A 9,757-nucleotide genomic window follows, 5' to 3' on the forward strand; every position below is an offset into this window, starting at 1 on the left:
ACATCCCTTGCCAGAAAATTGTCCAACAACTAACAGCTTTGTTTGAGGACTGACAACAATATATGTGTTTCTCTAGAATCCATCTTTTCTAGTGTTTTCCATTGGATGGTGTTGAGTCAATAATGCCGCTGAGATCACTCGCTCACGTTTCCTTCTGTGTGAAGCTCCTGACTGTGGCTCTGCACGCCTTGGGTTGTGTTGACCAACGCAAACACTAAAGATGGTAGGATTTGAAATTGATGATAGGAGTGTTACCTGGTAGGCTGGCACCAATGGCTATGGAGAAGGTCGGGTATGTTTAAAATGATTTTTACTGATGTGAGCATAAAGCAAGTGGGTGCCTTGTTATTATAAACACTCACCAGCCACTTTATTAGGTAGGCCTACATCTTGCAAGTACCAGGTTGGACACCCTTTTGCCTTCAGAACTACCTTAATTCTTCGTGGCATAGAGTCAACGAAGTGCTCATTCCTCTGAGATTTTGGTCCATGATGGCATCACGCAGTGGGGCAGATTGAAAACGACCACGGTATTTGCCAGGTTCATTTTCTGGGTTCTTATTCCCCTACAATATAAACATTACATAAATAACACCACAATTTAAATGCCAGAAAAACTGTTGGTCACAGTTTATATTATGTGCTTAACTATCTACTAACATCTAAGGATTTACTGTGTACTAGGCTACTACAGTAACGTGTCAGGATCACGTTAATAGAGTTCTGAAGTTCCAGCAAACAGTTTGAGATTGAGAACAATTTTTATATTACCAAGATGATTTTACTAACCAGCAAGGCAAGGTGATTTATATTGTACATTTAAAACACAATGGTAATTAAAAGTGCTTTACACAAAGTGAATAATAAATCAAAGATCATATTTCACTTCACAGAACTGTGAGACATCTCAAAACTTAATCAGTTTAAAATATATTTTGACTTTTGAGATGCTGAAAAACAAAAACAAATTTGTAGCTCATAAAAGTGCTGCCATATGAAGTGCAGTACAAAAACATTCTGTACATGAAAGATCAGCAACAGCGTTAATCAACAGATGGCAGACAACCAAAATAATGCATGACAGACTCAGAACAGTTGAGATGAGCCAAAATATGAATACAAGTTATAATCTATAGACAGGATCTGTGGCATCTTTATTACCACAGACAATAACTTTGACTTAACGTTTAAAAGAATGTGTTTTTCCTCCAGATGGAGGTGGTTTTATTTACTGCCAACATTTACCACAGCGGGGTGCATATTTGATTAGATATTGCCTAATTTGCATATTTAAACATTAAATTACAGAAAACTTGTAATACATTTTGTTTCTCATCTTAATGTAGGTAATCAACTGTGAAAGTTTCATGGTGATATCTGCTAGTTAAAAATTTTACCCTATTCACCTGTAGTGTCTCGCCTTAATTTGCATAAAAAAAATGAAATCTCAGACAACTTGCAATGGTGTTTTTCTTAGTTATTATGTAATATGGAATACATCACATATCATATATACACTGGGAACATTTAAGAGTGATATTGATTGAATATGTATGTCGGCCTTAAAAAATGACACAAATAATGCTTAATTTCACCTTAAAAGTTGGTATTTTGCATATATATATACATAAAAAAGGCAGTGAGCCTCCATTATATCTTTGCTCTGACCCTTGACTATCGATCTAGAAACTTAATTTCCTCATCTTGATTGCCTACTTACAAAAAAACTAGGGGAAAATGGTCCAACGACTGAGCAAGATAGGCAATTTGGCGGCCATTTTGATATGCAAATTAGAAGGTCAAAAACTAAAAATTTTGCTTGGGAACCAGTTTTTTGGGATTCAGCACCCTTGAAATATATAAAGTAGGCCGGTTCCCGACTTGTACCCATAAATGCTCCTCACTTTCACTTTTTGGGTACATCCCATCTAGACTATGACACAATAACCTTACATTCTTATCAATTTAATGACAATTTTTCCACAGGCACTATGGGTGGGGATGATGTTGTTCAAGAGCCTACAATTCTTTGGAAACCAAAGGCGAGCTCTGCTGATATGAACTGCACACACAATAAGGGGATTTTATTCTACCAGATGTACTGGTACCGCCAGCGTCCCGGAGAGACTATGAGGCTTATAGTATTCACTGTCGCTAATTCAAAGCCAGAATTTGGAGATGTTGATGAGAAAAGATTTGAAGCTCATAAAAGTGATGCTGAAAGTGGATCTCTCACAGTGAAAGATCTCGAGCCAGAAGACAGTGCCATATATTTCTGTTCAGTGAGTGAACACAGTGTGTGAAAGGCTGCAGAGACCTGTACACAAACAGTCTGTATATGAAAGATTAATGACAGCGTTAGTCAACAGGTGGCAGTCTGAGACAACCAATATAATGCATGACAACAGCTGAGATAAGACTTAACAATTAGGAGTATTATGGGTCGAATAAAAGTTATCGAGCTTGAGTGTCGACACAACACAGCATGAACATGGACCAGAGATTAACATTATTGGGATATTTTGTTGTGTAATTTAAAGAATTCAATGTTAATTTACTCATTTAAAAGTTCTTCTGAGATTAGATGGAACCAAGTTGTGTTTCTCCTCCAGATGGAGGTGGTTTTATTTCCTGCCAACATTTACCAACATCTGATTTAAGATTACATTCACACGTGTAAACTAATGTTTCTTAATGCAAAAGTGTTGCAATATCTACAACTGTAGATCGAATGGAAATTTTGTTCATGAACATCATAAACATATATCTTTGAGATTTTCTTAACAAAAAGGTTCATTTATTTAAATAAAAATGTATAAATTTCAGCCAAAACAGCCAAAGAAATCTAAAGTAATCGCAGTGTGTTTTCCTCATACTGAGTGAGACAGAGAGTGGTCATTTAAGAAATACAAAGACAAGCAAAAAACATGTTGTGTATTGATGTTTTATGGGGAGTCTCTGTAGACATAATGATTTTTATACTGTACAAACTGTATATTCTACCCTACCCAAACACTAAACCTACCCATCACAGAAAACATTCTGCATTTGAACATTTTCAAAAAATATAGTTTTACTTTATTTATAAGCTGTTTTACTCATTGGGGCCAAAAATGTCTCCACAAGGACACGGATCTCAAATATTGCAATGTTTGTGGGGACATTTTGTCCCCATAATGTAGGGTTCACCAGTCACACACTCGCACACACACACACACACGTCACAAATTTCAGCCTATTTGCAATGCAAAATGAATCTGTTTGTTTGCATAAGGTGATGTTTTTAAAAAGTGAATATAATAAATAACTACATTATCATTGTGATTTGCATATCAGTCCTGCTATTTATGCACAACTCTTTCTGTGTAAACTGAATCTTATTGTCCCCATTTTATTACTCTTTCCTTTCCGGTTACACCAGTTAGGAACCGGTATATCTGACATCACTTCCTCCTGCATGTGCCTTTGATTCACAGCAGAAACACTTGATGAAAAACAATGATGAACACGTTCCTTAGTGTATCTGTATCTCTAATGATACTTACAGGTAAAAATAAACAAATATGCACTTGATAAATCTTTACTTACACAATGTAAAGATTATTTTAGCCTAAACATTATTATAAACAAACACTTTATTTTCTCCACAGCTGCATGTCTTGGTAAATCTGTCGATCAGACGCCGGCTAACTTCATCAAGAAACAAGATGAATCTGCTGTGATCATATGTGCTCATAATATACCGAACTATGACCGAATATTATGGTACAAACAAAGTCAGGAAACGTCAGGCCTCAAGTTGATGGGATACCTTTTATATGAGGATGAGACTAAAGAGCCTGAATTTAAAAACAAGATCAAACTGGATGGAGATGCAAAGAAAAATGGCACTTTGACTATCAACAGCCTCAGACTGAATGACAGTGCAGTGTATTTCTGTGCAGCGTATTACACAGTGTTCACAATCACCTCTGACTCATACAAAAACCTCCTCTTTTAAACATCATGTTTCTGTGGCAAGCGTATTTATTCACGTTCCTCTTCACACCTGTGGATTCTGATTCAGTGCCAGACTAAACACAACAGGTTCTAGTCTAGTCTTCTTAAAGTGTTGCTGAACATCCTGCAGCATGTGGTCAATTCAGGATCTGAAGCTAATTCTTAAAGTCTGAATTTTGCCCCACCCTGAGATCACCACTACCATGATCATGATGTCACATCCTGTATTAACAACTGAAATTTGAATCATCACTGAAGATTATAATATAACTCATCCAGCCTCAACGTAACATGATGAGGAACATTATTCTGTTGATTCTTTCGCTTAAGCCAAGGTACTCAAACGATCTCCAGGACATCATAATAGAATAATCTTTTGCATTGCTACAGAAATGTTTTTATTTCCAATTGCAGGTACCAGTGATGTTTCACAGAGTCCAGGTGTTTTAATGGCAGTAAAGGGGAGTTCTGCTCAAATGAACTGCACACACAGAAAGGATATTACCTTCAACCAGATGTACTGGTATCGACAACGGCGAGGACAAACTATGACTCTTATTGTGTTCACAAGCTCTGTGAGCAAACCAGACTTTGGAGATTCTGATCAAAGTAAATTTGACGTTTCTAAAAGTGTTTCTGAAAGCGGATCTCTCACTGTGAAGAACGCACAGCCAGATGATAGTGCCGTATATTTCTGTTCAGTGAGCAAACACAGTGTGTCAAACACTGAAGGCAGATGTACAAAAACACCTTGTACACAGATCATATCAATATACCATCCAAAAGGGGGCACTCTGGTACAGTTAAACAGCAGTCTGACATACAATGTCTTGTGGAGTGAAAGCTAATGCTTTTCCTATCCATTTAAGATACTAGTATATACTACTCATGCTATGTGCACCATATCTTTCTATGGCAGAAATAATAATAGTATGCTAGTATGTGGTTCTGAATTCAGAAATATACAGAGAAAACAAAGCTGCCACCCTAGATGACATCACTTCCTTCATCGCCTGTATTTAATTCATCGTGGAATCAATCAGCAGAGAGAGAGACGACATGAGTAATGCTCACTGTGTTTCTGTCCTCGTCCTGTGTCTCGCAGGTAATTCTTTTTAGTTTAGTGTGTTTCTAATACTTTGTGTCACTAATATATATGAGCTCCTCACAGCTTTATATTATTTATTCATTTATATCTCTACAGTGACCGTTCTTGGTGAAAGTGTTGTCCAGACTCCTCCTGATGTCCTGAAGAAAGAAAATGAATATGCAGAGATCAAATGTTCACAAAAAAGTACAAAACTATGATGTCATACAGTGGTACAAACAAAGCCAGAGCATCATGGACCTTCGGCTCATGGGATACCTTAATATTCAACATGAGAACAAAGAGACTGAATTTAAAGACAAGATCAAACTGAGCGGAAATGGAAGAAATAATGTGACTCTGACCATCAACAGCCTCAGACTGAATGACAGTGCAGTGTATTTCTGTGCAGCGTATTACACAGTGTTCACAATCACCTCTGACTCATACAAAAACTCCTCCCGTTACAAGATTAGAGGGAGTAATAGGGAATAAATTGTAAATTACAATATTGTGTTACTCCCTAAAAAAGTAACTAATTACATTTACTAATAGTAGTAATGTAACTAATTAGTAATTACAATTTGTAACCCATTACTTTTAAAAGTAACTTTCCCCAACACTGATTATGGCCAACAAAACTTCTCATATTACAGACCGGATATCATGAAACCGTCAGACTTGATGTTGAACAAGAACCTGTTCTTCGGAAAGCAAAAGAAGAGTTCTGCAGTTCTGGACTGCACACACAATGAGTGTTTCCTAATGAACAGATCCAGGAGAGACAATGAGACTTATAGTATTCACTACTGGAGATTCAGACTTAAATGTTGATAATAACAAATCTGAAACTCTTTAAATCGCTCCTGAAAGTGGATCTCTCACAGAGAAAGATCTAGAGCCGGATAAAAGTGCCATATATTTCACAGTACGTCAAAGGCTGGAGTGCTTTACTAAAAATATACTTAAACAAATGGCACTGATAATATTTGCCAAAAGGTGGCAATGTGGCACAACTAATAAATGCCACATAATAATACATTAAAATATACAGAGAGATAGTGCTAGACTGAAGACCTGCAAGAATGACACACAGCACAGAATGCAATACACACTGTATAATATTACAGAGTACATTAACATTGTTGCATAGATCCAGATCCATACAAAATACATCTGGACTAGTCATTGTACACCAACAAATAACAGCCTAATTTTTAATAATTTAAAAGTTTTCAGACTTTAAAAGAAAAGTCTGGACATGAAGTGTTTTAAATGCGCAATTTAATTAATTCATCCATTCATTCAATTTGGTTAAAATAAAATGTTTTCAGTGTAAAAACATAAGTGACATTCACTCTGATAAATACACAGTTCACAATGACAAAATAATGAGCCAGAAATTCCTCACTATATCATTACAGAGTATACAAATATCACTGTCAGCATATTTAGTAACTGAAGATCTGCTGGATATAGTTTGTAAAATGAACTTGAGTTGTCAGAAATTCCCTCAGTGACATCACATCCTCCATCCTCCATCTTTATTCATTTCATCGACTGTATTTACTCACAGCAGAGTCACAGGGAAACAGCATGAACAATATTCTCCTGAGTTTCTCTGTCACATTGATGTGGCTCACAGGTAATAGTGTCTTTCATAAAGTGTTTGTTGATTTTTGTCACAACAACTGTGAATAAATCTTATTTTAATGACACTTCAGCATTAAATCTATCATTTATCTGTCTCTTCTCAGCTTCTACTCTTGGTAACACTGTTCACCAGACTCCTACTGAATCAATAATGGACCCAGATGATTCTGCTGTGTTTATATGTACACACAATATAGGAACTTATAACCAAATCATGTGGTACAAACAGATCCAGGGCACCATGGGACTCAAACTAATGGGATACCTCAATGGTGAGACTGAAAACAAAGAGGCAGAATTCACCAACAAGATTTTTCTGAAGGGAAATGGAGGAAAGAACGGCACTCTGACCATCGAGAAGCTCACACTGAATGACAGCGCAGTGTATTTCTGTGCAGTGTATGACACACTGATCTAAACTCCCTCTGTCTCATACAAAAACCTGCCAGTTACACTCATGGTTTATCAGCACAAGATCCAGGCTAAGCTTTCTAACGACAGTATATTTGTGGCTCGACTCAATAATGAACAATAATATGATGCCGCTAAAGAAAATATCCTCTGTACTATGATTCTGGATTAGCATGTATTATTAGTGTGCTTACTAAAGAAAGCATCACTGGTTACTCACACTTACACATACTATTTGAACAAACTAAACCGTAGTATTTAAATTAAGTTCATAACATTTTTGGAAGGAGCTTGTTCATCTGATCCCATCAACCATTTTCAAGATATCTAATCTTTGATATCAGCAGAAGCTTCTATAGGGGAATATAAGAGCTTGATCTCAGTTCAATAATAAGCTTGGAGGTGTACATAGGAATTTACTTCAAATCTACTTATAGTACAGTTAAAAGTATATTTCAAGTATACAAATGAATACCTAAATAACATAGTAGTATACTTAAAGTGCAAAAATGATGTATAAATAGTAAAATATAAGTATGATAAGTTCACTTAAAGAAAACGTATTTGCAGTATAAAACTACTAAACTAGTAGTATACTTCAAAGTGTACTTTCACAAACTATAACATGAAGTATTTGACTACAGTAAACTATCAGTATACCTATAAGTTCACTTGTAGTACAGTTACAGTACAAATGAAAAACTTAGTTGTAAACTAGTGCTCAAAGTTTACTACTGTTACACTTAAAGTATACTTTTATACACTAAAAAGTGTGCCAATTTAGTCCAAAGAAGTACTGAAACAGTACACTTAAAAGTATACTACTGTTACACTTACTACATAAAGTATTCTTAAAATGTACTTGAACTTGAAGTATACTTGTAAGGGACAGCTTATTAGACTAGAGACTTTTGGTCTACAGCTTTCAAAGAGAGGAGGGATTTATTCACATAGTTTAATAATGCCATAAGGCTTCATTTGATTTCCCATATTAAAGATTCTGAGTACCACATATTTGTATTATTAAGAGATTGTATAAATCATCAGATTTTTTAGTAATAATATACATATTCCATGTTCATGCAGTTTTGTTCATTACTGATACAACCTATGATGTCATATCCTGTTTAACAACAGTAGAGTTTGAATGATTTGAAAGTTCGGGACTCACTGTGCGCTCCACCAAAACTCAACATGACTAGAAACATTATTTCCCTGATTCTGTTCCTGCACTGGAGCCAAGGTATGTGCCACTCTTTAACAATGTCTCCATTGCAACTGAAACAATAACCTTACATTCTTATCAATTTAATGACAATTTTCCCACAGGCACTATGGGTGGGGATGATGTTGTTCAAGAGCCTACAATTCTTTGGAAACCAAAGGCGAGCTCTGCTGATATGAACTGCACACACAATAAGGGGATTTTATTCTACCAGATGTACTGGTACCGTCAGCGTCCCGGAGAGACTATGAGGCTTATAGTATTCACTGTCGCTAATTCAAAGCCAGAATTTGGAGATGTTGATGAGAAAAGATTTGAAGCTCATAAAAGTAATGCTGAAAGTGGATCTCTCACAGTGAAAGATCTCGAGCCAGAAGACAGTGCCATATATTTCTGTTCAGTGAGTGAACACAGTGTGTGAAAGGCTGCAGAGACCTGTACACAAACAGTCTGTATATGAAAGATTAATGACAGCGTTAGTCAACAGGTGGCAGTCTGAGACAACCAATATAATGCATGACAACAGCTGAGATAAGACTTAACAATTAGGAGTATTATGGGTCGAATAAAAGTTATCGAGCTTGAGTGTCGACACAACACAGCATGAACATGGACCAGAGATTAACATTATTGGGATATTTTGTTGTGTAATTTAAAGAATTCAATGTTAATTTACTCATTTAAAAGTTCTTCTGAGATTAGATGGAACCAAGTTGTGTTTCTCCTCCAGATGGAGGTGGTTTTATTTCCTGCCAACATTTACCATCAACTGATTTAAGATTACATTCACACGTGTAAACTAATGTTTCTTAATGCAAAAGTGTTGCAATATCTACAACTGTAGATCGAATGGAAATTTTGTTCATGAACATCATAAACATATATCTTTGAGATTTTCTTAACAAAAAGGTTCATTTATTTAAATAAAAATGTATACATTTCAGCCAAAACAGCCAAAGAAATCTAAAGTCATCGCAGTGTGTTTTCCTCATACTGAGTGAGACAGAGAGTGGTCATTTAAGAAATACAAAGACAAGCAAAAAACATGTTGTGTATTGATGTTTTATGGGGAGTCTCTGTAGACATAATGATTTTTATACTGTACAAACTGTATATTCTACCCTACCCAAACACTAAACCTACCCATCACAGAAAACATTCTGCATTTGAACATTTTCAAAAAATATAGTTTTACTTTATTTATAAGCTGTTTTACTCATTGGGGCCAAAAATGTCTCCACAAGGACACGGATCTCGAATATTGCAATGTTTGTGGGGACATTTTGTCCCCATAATGTAGGGTTCACCAGTCACACACACACACACACACACACACACACACACACACACACACACACACACACACACACACACACACACAC

This window comes from Rutilus rutilus (assembly GCF_951802725.1).
Source record: "Rutilus rutilus genome assembly, chromosome: 21".
In the NCBI taxonomy this organism is placed as follows: Eukaryota; Metazoa; Chordata; class Actinopteri; order Cypriniformes; family Leuciscidae; genus Rutilus; species Rutilus rutilus.